This window comes from Numida meleagris, chromosome 13 (assembly GCF_002078875.1).
Source record: "Numida meleagris isolate 19003 breed g44 Domestic line chromosome 13, NumMel1.0, whole genome shotgun sequence".
In the NCBI taxonomy this organism is placed as follows: Eukaryota; Metazoa; Chordata; class Aves; order Galliformes; family Numididae; genus Numida; species Numida meleagris.
Genome location: NC_034421.1, coordinates 2854873 through 2874436, shown reverse-complemented (window position 1 = coordinate 2874436; position 19564 = coordinate 2854873). Strand labels below are relative to the sequence as shown.

Sequence of the window (19564 nt, the reverse complement as noted above, 5' to 3'; positions counted from 1 at the left end):
CAACACAATGCATCACCGTGGCTAATAAACTTACTGCTTCACTGCCTCATCATGAGAGCAACGTCATTTGTTTTAGAACAAATAAAGCCCTTTCTTAGATGTCTCAGCATCACTGCAGCATAATCCACATTTAATCCTCACTTGCGTTTTCTGCTGCTAACACCAGGGAGTTCCCAGTGCTTGCGCTGCTGCTCTAAAGGTGCAAACCCTCTTCTGAGGTCCTCTCTTCCCTTTTCTAAGCAGCTTTTCTATACAGATTTTGACCCACAGGATCTTTCCATGCTTTTCACAGTAACTTGGACTCCTTCAGTTTGTTCTTTAGCAGTTACGAGGCAATGGGCAACAGCCGGCCTTGGGAGATGGGCCCAGCTGTGCAGAGTGCTTCCATCACCGCCATGGAGGAAGCGGGACGAGATGGCCACTTGGGCTTCAGCACACAATGGCAAGTTACAGGACTGCAGCATGTCCAATCGCTTCACACCGAAATAAATCCTGACATAATAAGTCTTAATACTGCCAAAGAGACTATTACAGTCAGTCACAAAAATAATCCACATTGAAAATGGGTGAAAATTCCACTTCCCGGTGGAATAATGTGGCTCCAGAGCATCAGTTCCAGTCAGAGAGGATCGTTTCATGTTTACCCAACAGAGAGGGCAGCTCCAAAAGGCAAATGCTCGTTGCCAAAAACCCCTCTGCTTAAGGGAGATTTTTGTCGCCTCCTGTCAAAGATGTGCTTTTAAAGCCGATGATCAAGAACAAAAGGGGAAGACCATGAAAGGCAGAGATCAAATCAAAGTCCAGAAAGATGTCCTGGCTGCCTTTTACATGCTGCCTTCAGCCCTGCTGATCTTTAATGAGCAGCAGTTAGGGCAGAACACCAGCTAATTGCTTCACAAGCAGAAGGTCCCTAGTTTGAGTTCAATGACAAATCTTCTCCAAGCCTTTGCCTCTACATTGCCCCTATCTCGGGGGTCATTAGCAGAACTGTGTTGGTTTTATCCAGCCCTGGGGTGGAACCTGTGAGACTGCAGCAAAACACCTGAAGGGGACTGGAAATCAGCAGAAGGATGGGTATAATTTCCCTTCTTAGAAAAAAATCTCTATGGGCATCATGAAAGCACCTCTGTGGATGCAGGAATGCTTGGGGGGAGGACATTCATGTTCTGCAGTCTGCATGGGGGTAGTTGCGATGTTTCCCATGTGTCTGTCCTTTCTTCATCCAAGTGTGATGTACACAGCATGTGGGGCTATCATGGAGTGAGGAGAAAGCCAAGAGAAGGAGCCACGGCTGTAGTTGGTGTGCGGAAAGTACAGCACGAGCACGGCAGGGCTGTGTTCACACCACTCCGTGGCTCACAGGGCTCTGGATGCAGCCATTGGTTTGCAGGCAGGCGCTTTTTGCCTGCATGTCTCAGAGCTGCTCACGCAGACATAGGTTCATGGCCATCTCTTTTCCATGGAGAGAAATGAGGAGACAGTAAATGAAGGACCTCATCCTCCAGGTCTGCCCTGGGGCCAGCACACAGGTGAGGGGTGCTGCTTTTTTAATGCCACGGGTCTCATCTCAGCATCATTTCCCCAGCTCCATCCCTCCGCATCCAGGAGTCCTGGGTTCACACTGACAGGCTGGAGCATCCCTGGATGATTAAAGCAAGTGCAGCCTTTTAAATCGCTCTGATTGGGGTTGATGGCCGCGTGGAGCTGGACAGTCTGCTCTAATGATGTGTGAAAGTCTCCCTGCTGCAACCAACTCTTCCTGCCTGAGAAAATAAGGAGAAAGGCGGAGGGGAAAAAAAATACCCTCCCTTGGTGGGAGTCCCAGTGCCATCTTCCTAACAGGGCCTGAACTCAAAGCAGCTCTGGTCCTGGTGTGCACAGCCACATCCTTGCTCTTTCCAAGTGCCTCTCCTTGCCAAGATTTGACCTTTCCACAGCAGAATGAAGGAGCTCCAAAATGAAGGATACATTTCCTAGAGCTCAAAAAGGGCTAAACAGAGGCACGGGGGGAGGCCGGAGGTGTCCTGCAGCGACTGACCCTCCATGTGACATTGATGGCTCTTAATTCCTAAGCCCGCTTTGGAAGGATTTCAGCAGATCCTATTTAATCACCGCAGCCTCCTCATCCCGGGGCAGCAGTCTGCCTTCTCCTCCGTCGGCTCTCCAAGAACTGGCCGCCTGCCATGCTCCCGTCCCAGCATGGGCAGTGCCACCAGAGCCAGCCAGCTCAGCATCATTTGCTTAATTAGCAGCAGGACTCTCCCTCATTAACAGAGGGCACCGCTTCCCGCAGGTGGGCCCTGAGCTCCCCACCACTGGGCACAAATGTTTAAGTGCTTGTCAGAACGTTGTAACAATTTTTTTGCCTTGTTCCATTAGCTCCATTTCCAAAGGCCACCACTGGAACTACCAAACATTTATTTCTATTGAATCCAGCTCAGAAGTTACGGTGTGAGGAGCTGGGAGACAGGACAGTATGTTCTGCGGTGCCAGCTTCTCCCCACTGCTGCTCAGCCGAGACACGCTGCCCTTTGAAATATCACTTTTATTCCTACCTCAGAAAAACTAAAATAAAAAGATTGATTCTTCCACCTGCTTGATTTGCTTTTGCTACTGAATGAGTTACTGAGATACCAGCGAGGTGGCTTCCCTGGGTGAGCTCTGGGGCCTGAGCGCGTCGCGTGGTTTGTGCCACCCCGCCACGTGAGCTGGATTTTTAGGTGATTTTCCTGTTGCTAGAAAGGCGTGCACATGAATCTCCCTCCCTTGCTGTCTGTGCATGAGCAGCATCTCATTATACTATGAATTAAAAAAAGCACTGAAGACAATGCAGAGACCGGTTTGGGGAAGAGCTGCAGCTGCGGATCCCAGGTTGGCTTTGGGTTCAGAGCACCGCCTGGGACGTGGGAAGGATGCCCCACATACCAACCATGGCTGTGGGCTCAGCTCCCCCTAAGCAAAACCCCAGATTTGTGGGAGGGAGCAGGGGAAGGCACTGCCCACTGCAGCCCCCTGGTCACCATCCCTCCCTCCCTCCAGGAAATCTAAAGCAGTTTTAAAGGCTTCCCTGCATTTTAATTCCTCCCTCTCTCAAGAGATGTGAGAGCCCTAGAGTTTCAGCCCTGCTGCCTGGATGCTCCACAAAGTTGGAATCTCCGTGAGTGACATCATGGGCTGTTGCCATGAGGACGTCACAGACTCAGTGCTGTGACTCTGGGGCAGTGGATGGGCAGCAAAGGAGGCAGTGCTTCCCAGGCACCAGTGGCCCTGGTAATTGGTGAGCTGGCATGGGAAGCGAGGGTGAGATGCAGGATAGGAACATAAAGCTGTTCAGTAAGTATGATCTATTGGAAAGCGTTCCCTGATGAGAAAGGGCCTCCTTAATGGATCCTGTGCTCTTAAGTAAACCGTGATAGACAAGAGAATAAAATAGAAATTATAGTGATTTGTTTTATTGGGCATTTCATTGAGTAATTAAGAGGATAATTGGGAGTGGGAACATAAAAGGCGCCTTGCTCCAAAGGAGTGAGCTGCTGAACCTGCACTGCTGGATGTTTCCCAGCGCTAAAACAGGCTCCCCAGGCAGGATGTGCTGCTCTTATACCACCTAGCCCCCATTTCACCTCCTCATCTCTGAGACTGGAAAGCACATGGAGAAGAACCCGTGCTACTACTTCAGCTCCAGGCAGGACCCAGCGTCACTCCAGGAGACCTCAGCGCTCTCAACACAATCTGTGCTCCTTCTCCAAGGTACCCAGCCCTTCCCACAGACAAGGAAACCTTGGCACTGATAAAACATGCATGAAAAACCCATCTGAACAGAGAAATCCACAACTCCTTCCAGCCCTCGGCACATCTCCTCCCTCCCCGCTCACCCACCAGCACAGCCACGCTCTAGCACAGGTCCCACCATGGGTTTCCTCCCCATGCTGCACACCAGGGACCCCAACCCTTGCTCATGACCAACTCCAAAAAGATGCCAGGGGGAAGGCAGCCCCCAGCCCCAGCAGGAGCCATCCTGTCCCCAGCAATCACTGCAGGAAATGAACACAAGCATGCAGATGGAGAAATACAGATTTGAGTGACCAGTGCCACGGAAGGAAATGCATCGAGTGCAGGCAACAAGACTCACTGCACGTGAAGGGGTCAACACCAAGAGAATAAGGGGTTGAAAAGCTATGCTCAGGTTGTTGCCTCAAACCACTGACCCAGGGCACCATACAAGCCACCAGCACAACGGGTGTCCAAGAGAAATGTCAATCTGCAACGCAGCGCTGACCAGTAGCCAAAAATTACCCCAAAATAAAATATTATCTCAGCACATTGCTGTCTGTACTGGCAGAAGAGCAACCCAGCGGGAGACAAGCGCTCAGCACATCCCTAAAACAAGGCTCCTGTTTGAAGTGCACGGATCAAGGCTGGATTAGGAGAGCCCGGTAGGAGCCTCCAGCTCTGCTCCCACGCTGAAAGGCAGCTCAGCAGCGACTTCACATGCAAGGTTGGGCTGGATTCTGGGAAGGAGTAATTGCAGAGCGTGTGCTCCGCTTGTCTATGGAAGGGAAGGCAGAGCTGCCTCGTCCTGGCTGCAGGAGCACCCAGCACTGCTCTACCTCCGTTGCATGAGGACTCAGGCAGAATGCCACAGTGCAGATGAAGACCAACAGCAAACGCAGCAAAAAATGCCACCATCTGCCTGGCCAGACAGATCCCAGAAACACATCTGTGCCTTTAGACAAGCTTAAAGAATCACTTCTCAAGTTTCCCTCCAGTCAACAGCTTATTTCCCCCCTCCAATCCAAGCAACAAACAGGGTTAGTTCAATTCAAGCAGGCAAGAGAGGATGAGAGCTCGGCAGCAGCCCCTACCTGTGGGTGCATCCTTCCCTCCTCACCGCGCAGCCAGGAGCACGCCGCTCTCCTCTGGTATCTCTCCAGCATCCTGTGTTGAAGGTAGGTTTATGCACTGATCATGGTTGGATCTGCTGATGAAAGAGTGCAGAGAAAAAGAGGTTTTACTGGGAAGTTTTAGGGCTACGCCTCTTCCAGTTTTGTGTTATCGTGAGGTTGGTAATTTTTTTAAACCCTTTTTCTAGGATTGCCCAAGTGTTTGGTTCAAAGCTTTAAAAATAAATTGCGGATCTTCTTTCATCTGCTATGCATGAGATAGTCAGAATCATTACGTGGCCTAAATGGGTATTTTGGGAGGGACCAAGGACGGAGCCATTCCCAGTTGAACATGGAGCCGGAGGGATGAAACTCATTTGCAAACAATGTTCTGTGCTTACTTCCCTGACCGCAAGGGAAGAAGAGGCATAGGCTACTTGTCATTCCTTGTGAGAAATTGAACAACTGAGTTCAATAGTACAAAATCATATCCATTAAAATCTAGAAGAACATGCAGCAGATCCATTTCCTCCTGCTCTGGGCCAATGTCCCGTGATGGCAGTGAAGGCTCAGCAAGCTGCTGGGACATCAGCGACAAACAGGGCCCCAGAACTTCTCCCAAGAGCACATTTTTAACTTCTGAGCGCCGAGTACAATTCTCAGGCTCAACGTGAGCCACTTCTTTCTTATGCAGTTTGAACAGCTTCTCCCTTTCACACCACAAATGTGTTTCCCTGCAAGGAGGGAGCTCCAGTGCCCGCAGTGCTGCACCCACCTGGCACCTATTGATGGCTTTGTGGCTAATATACACAATGAGAAGCCGAGGAGCTAATATAATGCAGTTTTCCATGTTTACTGCGTTATTACAGTGGTTGAATCTGCTGATTAATTCCTATTTTTCTTGCCATCTCTCCCCAGCCTCCCTTTCTCTTTCTGCCCTGATATCTGCATACGGAGCAATTTATCTGTACTGCTGCTGTACCAGCGAGCAGGGCCACAGTTCTCATTTCTCCTCCCTTTCAAATTTAATCTCGCAGACCTCAATCTTTGTGATACTGCTATTATTTTGTCTGTATCTGATCTAACAGGAACAAGCCTTTTTTTTTTTTTTTTTTTTTTAAGTCAAAAAGGAAAATGGAAAAAAACTAATCCAAGCAAAAGATAATGATGACTGTGGCACTAATGATCCTTGGCACATCTCCTTGCAATGAATCCGGTGCTAAAACAGAGGCCGCTTGTTTCCCTTCTCTCTGCAGAACTGCAGGACCGACCCCTCGCGCTCAGGCCGCTCCCACCAATGAGCAGCGCTGCCCTGGTCTCCTGGGGGATGCAGCACGCTGCCAACCATCTCTGCAGCCCTTCTCAGTGTCTTAACTTATTTACCCAAATAGTGGAAAAACAACTCAAGTGGAGCCAGACACTCTCCAGCAACATGACGGCAACTGGTTTCTTTAGTTTAGTTCCCCCGCGAGCTAGGGAAGTAGCTTGGTCCTGATGGTTATTAATTGAAAAGGAGGGAAGGCTGAGTAAAGTAGAAGGGAGATTTCCTACAACGTGAACAATAAAGTGCTCCTCATCGCTGTTCCTTGCAGCTCTGTTTCCTCACGGCTCCCACCAGCACAGACCACCCCTAAAGCACCACGCCACATTGCTCTGCACACACTGAGCCCACTCTCCAGCAGGGATTTGCTCTGGAGGGGACCTGGGGAACCCCTCTCCTCCCTTCTCCAGCACCAAACATCCAGAGGTCCTGCAAGCAGCGAACACACCCTCCTTCCATGGACTATTATTCCATGGCTTCTCTCTATGCTGTGCTCTTCACCTTTGCCTGCAGCCCAGCGACCTCCACATACCATCCCTTCCACCCAGGAACATTATAAGTCAATCAGGGGGCCACACTCTGCTGATACAAGAGGAGACTTGGAACTTCTTCAAAGGCACACAGCCCTGCCAGGGCACAGGAACCAGCCCGCCTTCTGCACCAGGATTTACTCAGGGGAGACCTGCAGAAATCTGCCTGAGCCCTTGCCCAGATCCTCTGACCCAACCCCCAGGACCTAATTTGGAGAACCCCTCGCTCACATCAATGTGGAGCTCTGAAATGCACCAGCATTGGGGACTGTGGGTATTTCTTCATCTAGATACAACACAGCACGTATTACGTTGATTATTAATGAATGATTAAGCATTATGAAGAGCATTATGAATTTTAAAGCTTCTAATAATCATGAGCTGTCCCTCGCTTCACCCTGCAAGCCTCAGCGCTGTAATAAAGCAAATTCCAGCCCTGAGCATCTCTAATGGAGGGTGCTGTGCTCCAGAGCCCAGCTCAGAGGCATGGGCATTTTCTGCCAATGAGGAACATTAGATTTCTTCTAATGTGAATGACCATTAAAAGCCAGGGATGGCAGAAAAACAGCTCTTGATGACCAATGGCTTTGGGAAGGACAAGCACCAACCTCACAGCTCTGAAACAACAAGCTGTCTTCTTGTGCCCAGTGCTGTTCCCATATCACCACCCCAAAAGCCCAAGTTTGCACAGCAGTCTCCATCACAGCAGGCATTGCTAGTGATGAGCCATCTTCACAGCAAGGAAAAGCCTGTGTTTCCAGAAATGCTCATTGCCTTCTTCCTCCCAAGGAAAATGCAGCTATTTGCGGCCTGATGGGAGCACGAGGCCAAGCAAGAGTCACTGAAGACCCCTCACAAATGAGTAGGGCTGTCCCTACAACCATACAAAACTCATCTCGGCTCTCAGAGCAGCATGCACTCCCATTGGGTTCTCCTTCTGCACAGGAGTTGAGCCGGGAGTGGGGCTGCTTCTGCACCAGGTGTCTGCATCTCAGCAGGATGAGCAGAGCAGAGCCAACAGCCCCAGCACGGACTCATGGTGTCAGAAGGGCAAAGCATCTCTCACATGCCAGAAGCAGCGTTTTCTTGCCAGGTCTGGCCTGATGGCATCGGTGGTGAATCACTTCTTTGTGTTTTACTTGGCAAAATGGAGGAAAACCAGGTATTTTATGGAGAGAGTCACAAAGAATCCATCTTTTGAAAATAGGTTGTTTAGGGTACAATTAGTCTTTGGAAAACAGAGGGAGGACCAAGAGGTTGAAACCCAGAGAGGGACCTGGCAGCAGAGCCTGGAGCATGAATCAGATCCCAGGGACCAACAGCCAGAACCAAGACCTCCATTTAAGGGCAGTTTAAACACTGCCCCATTCTCAGGATGGAGATCTGCTCCAGCACACATCTACTCCAACACTGTACCATGCCAACACTGCAGAGCAAGGTGGCAAGGAGCACAGTTTGCTTACTCAGAGCTTTCCTAAGCCTGCAAAGACCTGGATCCACAGCTGAGTGCTAATTCTCACCCTCTTCCAGCCCAGTTTTTTTGCAGCTTTTATACAAATCCAGAATACATTTGAGAGATCAGCACAATGTTTAGTGAGAAAATCGTATGCTACATTTCCGCTTGGCATGACTTTGAAATGGTTAAGCTGTTAAGCCCTGAAAGGGAAGTTTTAAGAATACAGTAGGAAAAAAAGAAGCCAGAAAAAAAACAAAAATAAACCAACAGTGGCAAAATTAGAGCATGACAAAAAGGAACCGTTTTGATAGATCCCTTTTTCCAGAGGAACGGCGCACGCTGGCAGCTGCTCTCCAACATCAGGATCTCTGCAGCTCTTGGACTTTCAAAACAGAGAGGAAAAATACCAAACTGGAAGGCAGCACTAGCACAGGGATGGGGGGAGCCCACCTTCACCCAGGCAGCTTGCTCTGCACAATTGTATGGCAGTCCCTCCTGGACTTCATTCCGCCTTTGCTTCTGTGAGAAATGACCGATTCACCCAGCCAAAAGGGATAGCTCCAACCACAACCATCTTATATGTTATTTTTTTAATCGTAAGATGTATCGCGATGATGAATCAAAAGAAGTCCCAGAACCTGCACACGTGACATCCCACTATGGCTGTTCCCGAAGGCGGTGAGGTGATGAGAGCATCAGTGGCATTTCAGCCTGCTACCTTCAGGTCCACGCTACCAGCAGAGACAGACGAGGGCTCTCTTCCTTTCCATCCAGCTTCTGCTGGGTGGCTGTGAAGTGTCTGCTGTTTGAAAAGATCTTGGAAGAGAGCTCTCTCCCCTGGGAGGGTTTGAGTCACAGACAACAGGTTAAGGTGCCCACAATGGCAGTGGAGGGGAAAGCCTCGTTTTCCAGTATGTTCACACCTGTGCGCACCTCTGCAGAAAACAAGCATGCGTGTGAATCCTGATACGGGCATCTCCTATGCAGCTCTGTACACTGACCTAGCTTTAGCTGGGAATGAAAAAGAAGATGAATAAACAGCCAAAGAGATCTGTTTGCAACGACAACGAGAAAGCCTAATAAGCCCTGAATGGAGCCATCATCTCTGGGGCACAGATGCTATTCATACCACATTCCTGATCCCCCCTCTCCTGGAATCACTCTCCTCTACAATCTCAATATTGCAGTTCCTCCAAAGAGTTCTCAAGCGCTCAGAACTGTTTCTAGAAGCAGAGAATCCTACACCTAAAGCACTGACAAAACCCCAGGATTTTATTTACATTGCAAAACCAAGGTCACCCCCCACACACCCCAGTGCTTGGCCCTTCTCTAGTGACAAACAGCATCTCTGCAGCTATCGCTTACCCCTGAATCGCAGCATGGTTACACACAGGTCAGGGGACAGCACACAGCTACCTGCAGAGGACTTGGCCTGAGAGAGCACTGTGATAAATAATTACTTTACTGCAAGTCAAGGAGCAGTACTTCCACTGATAGCATCTGCTAAATGGGGGAAGGGAGGCAGGGCCAGTAACAGTGCAGCCCTCCTGGTGGTCAGGATGCAGCCAGCCTCCAGTGGCAGCAGTACGTGCGGGCACTGATCTCCCATCAGCCTGCTGGGATTGCAGTCCCCCTCCACCCCATTTCCAAGTGGGATAGTGGAGAGCTGGTGCTGGATCTTTAGGAGATGTCACCCAGCTCACAGAGTAAGGCCTAAACAAGCCCACACCGCCTTCTTCCCTCAGCTGAAGTGCCTCGTTAACAAGTGTCGAGCCTCTCTAAAGAAATTGTAGCTGCTGTGCAAGCATGCCCAATGCAGCCCAGCAAAGCAAACAGCGGTGACAGTGAATCGCTGGCTGCGGAGGAGGTCTCCTGCCCATGGGCACTGCCCTGCCGGGCGGCCATAAGGACAGTACAGTATGTCCACGTGGGTGACTGTTGGTGCAATACATGACTTTATGGCCAAGGATGCTGAGACGGTGCCGGAGGAAGAAGAGAAACTGTTTTTCCCTTCCTTTTGATTTACACACGCTTCTGCTAGCGCTGGCTCCTGGACATGTATTTCTCCATGCTCAGCTGCTGCTGAGCATGATAATAGAGAGCACAGACCCAGGCATTCGCTGTCTGTGGGCTCTCCCATAGATCAGCAGCGCGATGAGGAAACGGCTTATTTGCATTGCCGTCATTTGGTATTTGCAGCAGGATGCCAGGAGCAGAGAATGGCCACGGTGAAAGGCGTCTGATTTAACCTTCACTCTGCACACCTTCCTGCATGCATTACCCACCACGGAGCCCTCCCTACAGCCCTCTGTGCCTGCCGGGATGGAAAGGAGACTGAAAGCAGCACCGCGGCCAAGGTCACAGCACCCTGCACTGTCCCCAAGGCAGGGAAGGTTCTTGTGACTCTGCTCAAGTCACCATAGCCCAGGGCAGCTCTTCGGCTCCTCCCCAGCATGGAGGACTGAAGGCCTTGCCGTGGAGCATGGAAATCAAATGATTGCATTACCACACAGTCATCATCAGGATGAGAGCACACAACCCAACCCAAGTGTCCTCCATCCCACAAGGGCAACCGAGGGCTCTCGTTTGCACTGTTATCATAGCCACAGCCATGAGATTGGCGAAGCCTTTCCCAGCAAATCCAGCAGAGCATTGCTCCCCAGGCCCAGCAGTGCAGCTGCCACCTGTGCAGTGCTTTGTAGGCACTCCTGGAATGGAGGATGGGAGAGTGATGGGGGATTTCAGCTATTCGTGAATTAGAGGAGTGGCTTACCTATTTTCACAAGAAGATAAAGGAGATCTTGCTCAGAATAAGGGCGTTTTGTTTTTTTTTCTCCATTTTTAACTAAATTGCTTTCCTAATCATTATTACTTTTTGCCACAGTGAACAACTAGGCAATTCCATCATGTTCCCTTGGACATACCATGGCAGACAGCTTATGTTTTCAGTCATAAATCTTGTGTCCCTTTCAACCTCCATTACATACGAAGAGCAAATTTATTATGATGCATGTCATAACACACCAATGCCTTTCAATTATCATATAACTGGATATCCCCAAGCCTCATAATTTGCACTATAATAGTAATTTTTAAAGAACTATTGGTAATCAATAGCTCTCAGCATCCCTGTCAGCATCATTTGCAAAACAAATAACAACACTGATCTCAAACAACTTTACAGGACGGATATTTAATCCCCATGAACTGCATTATATGATGGATAAGCAAGGAACCCTAGACTATGTATCATGTATTTTCTTGGATTAAATATCACTTCCATCAACATTGCTACCCACTGGACAAAGCAGCCTGCTTTTCAGCTGAGTAACGCCGAGGTGTTGCCTTACAAAGCCACTGCGCCCAGGGCTGAGCCCGGTTCCCTGCAGGTTGGATTCACTGCACACAGTTTGCCGTGGCCCCGACCTGCCCCCGGCCCCAGCACCACCAGCACACTGAAATCAGATCACGGGCGGGAGGAGGTGCTGTTCTGAGCCCCTTGTCAATACAGAGCTCTGGTTTAAATGAGTTACTACCTATAACTCTACAGAAGTGCTAAGAAGCATCATTTAATAAGAGGCTCAGCCATCTGCCTCATTAGCTAACGGACAGACCTTCAGGACGATAAACAGAGGCTCATTTCTCTTATTGCCTTTCCTTCTCCTCCAGCATGTACTGCCAGAGGCAGTAATTGGGAAGGTAACTTTGTCCTGACTGCAGCCAATGCATCCCAGGTCCCTCCGCAGCAGGTGTCACCACAGCATCCCACCTTTAAGGGAGTTTTTACATAGGAGAGGGAAACAGCCATCCCAGCCAGACCCTGTGCTGACCCATAGCAGCTGCTGGCTTGCTGCAGCCCCTCCAGCCAGCCCAGGGCTCCCTCATTCACATCTCTGGATCAAATTAGTGAAATCATAAAATCATTAAAGTTGGAAAAGACCTCTAAGATCATCTAGTCCAACCATCAACCCATCACTGCCATGCCCACTAAACCATGTCACTCAAAGTCAAGAGAGCCACAGAGAGCGTGCTCCAGCAGCATCACCAGGGAGCCCAAGCCACCTGTTTTGTGGCCAACAGCAGACCAGCTCCTGGGATACATCTTAAAGAGGGCTTTCCAAGGCATAAAATACACATGTAAGTGTTCTACACAGGTTTCTGCCCCCCTTCTGCCATTCAGTATCTCACTCCTGGCAGCTAGAGGCACCTTTAGCAACAGCTTCAGCTCCTACTGATGTGGAAAAATTAATGCACTTCCCTGCCTGTGTGAGCACGAATCCGGCACTCACAGCCCTTCTTCCCACCGCCGCGATAAGCCCTGATTTGCTCATCACTACAAACCCTGCACTCTGGTGGGGAAAGACCAAACCGGGATAAAAAACACCTTGGACCTTAACTAAGCACTTTAACCACGGGAGGCTGCAGAATCCTATTTAGGGATATCAGAGAACACTTTCAGCAGAGGGAGCATCTTCTTCAACCTGGCCATAGGAAGTAAGGAAATATTTCAGGAGGAAGAAACCCACACAGATCTGCCTGGGTTGTCTCCTTTTTAGAGACAATGATATTTTAGAAATGAGGTTAACCAGGGGTGAGGGTGCACCAGCATGCCATCCCACAGCATAGCATTGGCCAACACCAAACCAGCTCTGGCCTAGTTGACAGACAACCACCAGAGCACCCAGAAAGGCCACCCAAACCTCACTGGTTAAGGAATTCATTCATTTTTCCAGCCTCAGCAAGTTCCAAGTATGCAGGCTGTTGCGTGCTTTTGATGGAGAAAGATCTCATTCCAGCTCCTCAAAGCGAGGAGCATCACTGAAGGTATCTGACTGGATCGTGGGTGTCCTCCATGTCCCATGGGTGAGCACTTCTCCACTCAGGTCACCCCAATATCCTCCCCCCTGGAGGCCACAGCACAAGGCGGGGAGGGGGAGAAGATCTCACTCGGATGCGGAAGCCTAAAGATGGAAAACGCTTACAGCTGTGTACGCATCCATATGCATAAGAGAACAGGCCCCGCTCCAGCACACGCTTGCGTCAATCTGCCGTCACCAAGATTCAGGAGAACGTTTAAAATTAAGCCCAAATTTCCTCGCGCTGCAAAACTGGGGACAAAGAAGGGAATTGGGTTTTGTGGTTGGAGCAGAAGCAGGTGTCAGAGGACACAGTCCCAGCAGCAATGTCCCAGATAATGCCACTTCGCCTCCAGGTTTCCCCACAAGGCATGGTTCCCCCAGCTTCCGTAAGGGGCTCTCTGATGGCCATGAAGGATGTGACCAGTTCTGAAGGCTGTTTTCCCATCTGGGTCTCAGGGCTGGAGTGGATCACCTGCAGCTCAGCAGCCCCAGCGAGCTGCTCAGAGCCAAACCCACAGAACCAAGTCTGGGTTGGGACCGACAGCTAGGATTTGGCCTGCTGAAAATACAGGCAACGGAACTTCAAAGTGAATGGGGAGAAAAGCAAGATCAATAGGTAAAATACACGTATTTCCCAGCCTAGACTGAGCTAATTAAAATGAAAAGTGCAGTACTCTGCCCACTGCCACAAGTCAGGGTTCCAATGCAAAAGAGTTGTCCTAAGGGCTATACAACACAATACTGCATTATTGCTGTTTTCTTATTAAGATAGAGATCAGACAGGGAAAAAAAATCAGAATAGGAAGGTAATTCTTCACAGGGAGAAGAAAGCCATGCAGAAGAGTCTAGCTGTTTGTTTTTTTCATTCAAGTCAATGTATAATCTAGAGAACTAAAAATTAGCCTACAGTTGAAAAGGAGTTTAACATAGAAGACAGCAGCTTTTCTGCAAAACCATTCCTGAAGCTCTAGATTAGCAAACAGACCCACACAGCAAAAGTAGTAACAAACGCCGAACTCATCGAGCGGTGACATTCCCTCTGCGTGCATTTCTCAGGAAGCTGTAAGGACTGCATACCACAGATTTATTTCTCCTCCTTTCCTTAAACGTGAAGCTGTTGCACAAACTCCACCGCCCAAATTCTGCTCCTTTGTGAACTGGAACAGCTGTTGAAACGTGACGATTTATTGAAGCTTTGCTTTTACTCCTCGGTGGTAGGTGTTCTCCAGAAGTGATTGCGTTGCTCCTGTGCCCGTACCTCAGGGTTTCCCTATACAATGTAAATGGGGGACAGCAGACAACCAAGTGGGCACGTTTGCTCCAGGGAAGTCTTGCAGTGGGGACAGGCTGAGTTGGCAGGACAGAACAAAGCCCCTGCACATGGGGAGCAGAGCAGGACAGGCTCCATCCACCCCAGCCACACAGCTGGGGCACAGCAGCAGAGCCCACCCCAAGCCCAGCTCTTTGCACAGCCCAGTATTTTCCCAGCATGGACCAGGTGCCACAGCCTTCAGGGACAGAGACTGAAACCCAGACAGGTAAAAGTTCAGCAGCACCATAAAACACAGGAGATTGGTCTGAACTCTCACACCTCGAGCAGAAAAGACACTTCCAGAGGGCAGGCAGCAGCTCTCCATCCCCTCAGGCCTCACGCAGCCTTCATCACTCACAGCTCAGCGCTGCTTTCCCAGGGGAAGGCAGCTGGAAGTGACACGACCACAGTCACTCCCACATCCCCAGGAGCTGGTCAGCTCAACACCAGCCCTACATCTGCTGACCCTCAGGTCCCGAGATGCCCCATCCCTCTCCCTTTCTCCATCTGTCTGCAGCTTTCGTACCTCCCATGCCCTGAGCAGGGGCAGGACAAGCACAGGGCTGCTCTTCTAAACCATATCACGGGGCAGGGGTTGGGTAGAGCAGCATCAGGTGTTCCTATGCCCCAAACTCCTCAGCATGACTCTGAGCAGGGAGATGGAAAAAAAACCACACCTGGGACAGCACCGAAGTTGAGACATTTATCCTATGACAACGCTCTGCTGCAGTGACTTTATTTTGATGATATGGGATGATTAATGCTTACAGCTGCTGTCATTTTTTTTTTTTTGATAGATTTTGGGGCTGAAGAGTGACATTTGCTCAGCGCACTGTTCTTGGGAAGCTGTGCTCGTCTCAGCAGAGAGGAGAGATGCACCCGGCGGTCAGCAGGCGGACTGCTACGAGCCACAGGTGTCAGGAGAGCAGCTTTGAGGAACGCGGGGATGCTCACAGCCAGCTCTGCCTGGTAAAGACTGGATGGCGAGAGGATGGCACATTAAACAGCCGACACCGCAAGGAACGGTGAGAGCTCATCTCATCCAGCGGCAGGAGATGAGACTGTCGCTTACAAACAGCCAAAAGCAGGCTGCTGGGTTTTGCCACAAACACGCTGGAAGATTGAGCGCACGGCAGAGATGGGATCCCCAGCTGAGTCTCCGCGGGACTGAGATCAGCCACAGAGCGCTCGCAGCTGCTCCAACACCAAAAAGCATCCAGAAATCAGATCAATCAATCAGTGAAACAAGACACAGGCAGATGTCTTAATCATGGCGTTCACTAATGTGAGAAGCTTGGAAGCCCTAATCCTCACCCCCATCTGTAACGGGAGGACGAGAACCATCTCCCTCACCTGGCTGCTGCAAGCCTTCCCTAATCAATCAGCTCATTAATTCATGCAAAGCATTAGGCAGACAGCAGACAGACAGCTTTATACAACACTCTTCTTAACGAGGTGAAATATTTCTGCTCATTTCTCCTCCTGTCCCCTCCCACCCCATGGGCGCAGAGCAGTCAGTGGGGTCTCCCCCAGCCCCAAACAGCCCCCACGGTCACGCAGCATTCTTTGGCCGGAGACACCCCTTCTCGGGGCTTCCTACAGATTTGATTTTCATCTTGTCATATTTAAGAGCTGTCTCAGGAGCGTAATGATTTTAAATTCACTCACCGCCGCAGTCCATCAATTGAGCGGCGGCTGCGAGCCTCACGAGCGGGCGGTGATGAATGGGGCTTTCGAGATGGCACCGCTCGCCTCCGAGCGGGGAGAGCGTGGGCAGAGGGCGGGGAAGGGAAGCAAAGAATTTCTGAACAGGAAGAAACAGGGAAGGGGGAGGGAAAAGCCCAACCTGTGCGCTGCAAGCTTAGGGCAAGCTCTCCTCCACTGCTGGGAGCCGTGTGGGGAGAGCAGGCTCGTGCTGGCCTCCCTGATCTGCTAGGAGGACAACACACCGCTCCGTGCATGCAGTAATCTCCCTGCTTGGGGCGTCCCTAAGTTGCACCCCAAGGCCTGATCCCGCCCCAGCACGCTGCTCGGCTTCACACCTGGGTCCCTTTTTCTGCCTCTTCCCCCAGTGACGGGGCCGGGTCAGCGCTGTGCAGCTTGTGAGCGTGGAACTATTCATAGCAGAGAGCAGAAGCAGAGAGGCTGCGGCTCGTGGTGTGAGCGTGCAGCTGTGCGCTACCCGGCTCAAAGCAGAGGGGAAAGAATCAACCGAAATCCACAAAACAAGCAAAACTAAAAATAAGAGGCAGCAAAAGCAAATTAATGATGTTGCTCCAGTTTGAGCAAACACTAATTAAGAATGCGTAATTGAATTAATGCATTATTTAGGAGGCCCGGCAAATCCTGAGCAGGGTTATAAACACGTTGTAGGGCTCTTTTGACATCGCATACGTCTCACGCCTCACTACTCGCCATTTGTTTTAACGTCGCCAGAATCTCCAGATTTATGTCCTTGTCACTCACCGTTGTTCGGCGTTCATCCCGTATCGCTCTATCACCTCTCCTCGGTCCTACGCAGCCCATGCTCCGCACGGGGCAGCGACGGCCGTGCGATAAGTCAGAGCTGCATAACGGATGAGTTCAGCCCTCCAGCCCCCCCCCTACTTTGCCCAGCAGCCACAGGTCTGCGGCTCGTTAGTCCACAGCCCGCAGGAACGCTTCGTTACCAAACAAACCCGGCTTCCAGCAATGCCTTCCTCCACGTTACCCCACCAAGGACCCCATGCAGACCTCAGCCTGACCAGGGCAGGCCGACCACCGCTGGAAATAGGGGAGCAGCACCCAGGGAGAGGGAACCCCCAGCCCCAAAGGCTGCACAGACATCGTGCCCACGGCAGGTGCTGGGACGTGGCCTTGCAGAGCTGTCCCAGCCACAAGCGCGGTGGGCATTTAGCAAGAGGCGTTGCGTGCATCACTCTCCCTCCCCCCGAGCCCTCACAGCTCACTACCCCGAGTTCCCAATCGGAATTACAGCCCAGTGCAGCCAAAGGAAAGAAATGGCTCGGGACATTTGCAAGGAAGGCGTCATGTGAAAATCAAGCGGGCGTATCTGAGCGCGCACACATTGCACCGAGGAAGGGAGAAGCAGCAGCACTGAAGTGCCTCACGGTTGGGTATGAGCGTCTATCGGAGCAAAACATGCGTGCTGTTTGTAAAGCACATTGGAAGACTTCTCCCTAAGAGATACCATATAGAGTGTAAAATTTTATTATCTCTGCCTGTCCATTGCACAAAGATATACACGGAAACTAGTTGCCAAATCTGCCTGCAGTTTAACTCCATTAAATCCAGTGAATGGGCTTGGCCCACAAAAACTCTGCGCTCGCTGTAATAAAGTTAAAAGCTGATCGCAGCTGATACAGGAAAACACATACATTTCCATACACTTATTCCTGCTGATTTAAAAATATGAGCAAGCTTCAGAGAATGCCCTTGCCCAGCTCCTGAAGAAATGCTGTAACGAGGGAGGAATAAATATATATTGGAGATTTCCTCTCCAGTTTGTTTGGTTTTAAATGCGCACAGCTTTCTGCTGTTGTAACTTCACCAACTCCATTCCCACCTCCCAGCCCCCTCCTGTCTCCCTGCAGCTCCCTTCCATGTGCTGCCCCTGCCCCCTCGGGGCCACCTCCTCCAGACCCCTCTGCCCCAGCACACGGGGTAAGAGGACCCCTCACCCGGAGTGCCCCTTTCCCCAATAATTCTTAGTATTTATTTCTATTACAGAGATGCCTCCTGGACCCAGGGGGCACACATATATTCACTGCTTCGGTGGCCAAGCTGCACCCAGTGCATTATTTCACGTTCTTTCTTCATGCAACCAACACTCTCCTAAGGGTGTACAGGATGCGAGGTCTCTGCTGCAGCCCCTTCACCTGGAGGCCCCCACAGCTCTCCTGCTGCCACAGCTCTGCCTCCTTCCTCACCTGCAGCGTGGGGCCATGCACAGCCCCATAGGCATCCCACCGAGCCCCATCTCAGTCTTCTCTCCTCCAGACCCACACTGCAGCTGTCCATCACACCCCACAAAGCACTCAGCCCCAGTGCTGCTGTATCACACTCTCTCAACCCCTTCCCAGACTCTGCGATCAGAACACCAACGAAAATAAAAAATAATAACAATCAAACCCATTTTTTTTCCCCACGAGCTCACCCAAAACACCACTCAGGGACGCGCACCCTTTTACATCCCCCGACCCACAGACAGCTCAGCCTCCCTGCACCCAGCTGCCAGCATCCTCCCCTCCTGCAGCAGCTCTCTGTGAGTCCCTCTGCTCCCAGCGCCCTTTGCTGAGTAATCCCAGGCTGTCACCAAAGCTGGGGGGAACGCCACTTTGCAGCCAAGTGCCGGCAGCTGGGATCTGCGGGTGCTGCTGAGTTCCTGTGCTTCTCCTCACAGCCCCGCCACCGAATCCTAAGGGACTGCTGCATCCAGAGGGACACAGGGCTTTGCTGACACAGAAAATAAGCACTGAGAAACACTCCCTGATATTTCCCCAGTGGGGGATGAGCCTTTGCAAACAGGCAGTGGGCTCTCCCTGGACACAGTCCCGTCCCAATCCCAGCATCATGGCTGGAGCTCGGCTCTGACCCCTCCGAAGAGCCGACCGCATCTTTCCGTTTGCACACACCGTGCAATCTTACATTTAGCACGGGACAGGAGAACTGAAATAAATAACCCATAGCTCGTAAGAATAATAACCCTTGTACCTTGTCCAAGCCAAAAGCCCGACCTTTCACAGACAGGTAAGCTGTCCCAGCGAGAGGATGGATCTGGTGTTTTCTGATCATCAAACAGGAAAGCATTATCCAGACTGGGAGAACAGGCTCTTATCTAGACCTGATTTCTCTCCCCTCCAGGGGATCCTGTAGGATATTTCAGTTCTCTCTCTTGCTGTATGACTCTTCCCTCCCCCAGTTGCATGAAATCAGCCAAATTCACAATCTAATCTGGCTGGGAGTCAAAGGGGAGAAAAATCAAGTCCTAATGCAGTGACTACTTGGAATGGAGAATTGAAGCCAATCAGAAAGGCATTATCGATCCCTGTTCAGGGCACCTCGGCTGGGAGGGGAAAGCTGTGGGAGCTGCAGAGCCGCCCTCCGGGCCTGCGGTGCTGGTGGGATGGGAGCCCGAGCATCCAGCACCAGGGAAATTCACCCTGAGCCCGCTGCGGTGTGCGTGTGCTAACACCTCCAGGAC

The 19564-nt window shown here is 50.9% G+C and overlaps 1 protein-coding gene across 1 annotated transcript in view; it reads right to left on the bottom strand.

The window, feature by feature from the left end:
- Positions 1-4983, bottom strand: part of ELFN1 (extracellular leucine rich repeat and fibronectin type III domain containing 1) — a 79224-nt gene extending 74241 nt beyond the window's left edge. The window contains exon 1 of the mRNA XM_021412104.1: positions 4866-4983. The gene's annotated coding sequence lies outside the window, so the exon portion shown is untranslated. The remainder of the gene's footprint in view (positions 1-4865) is intronic.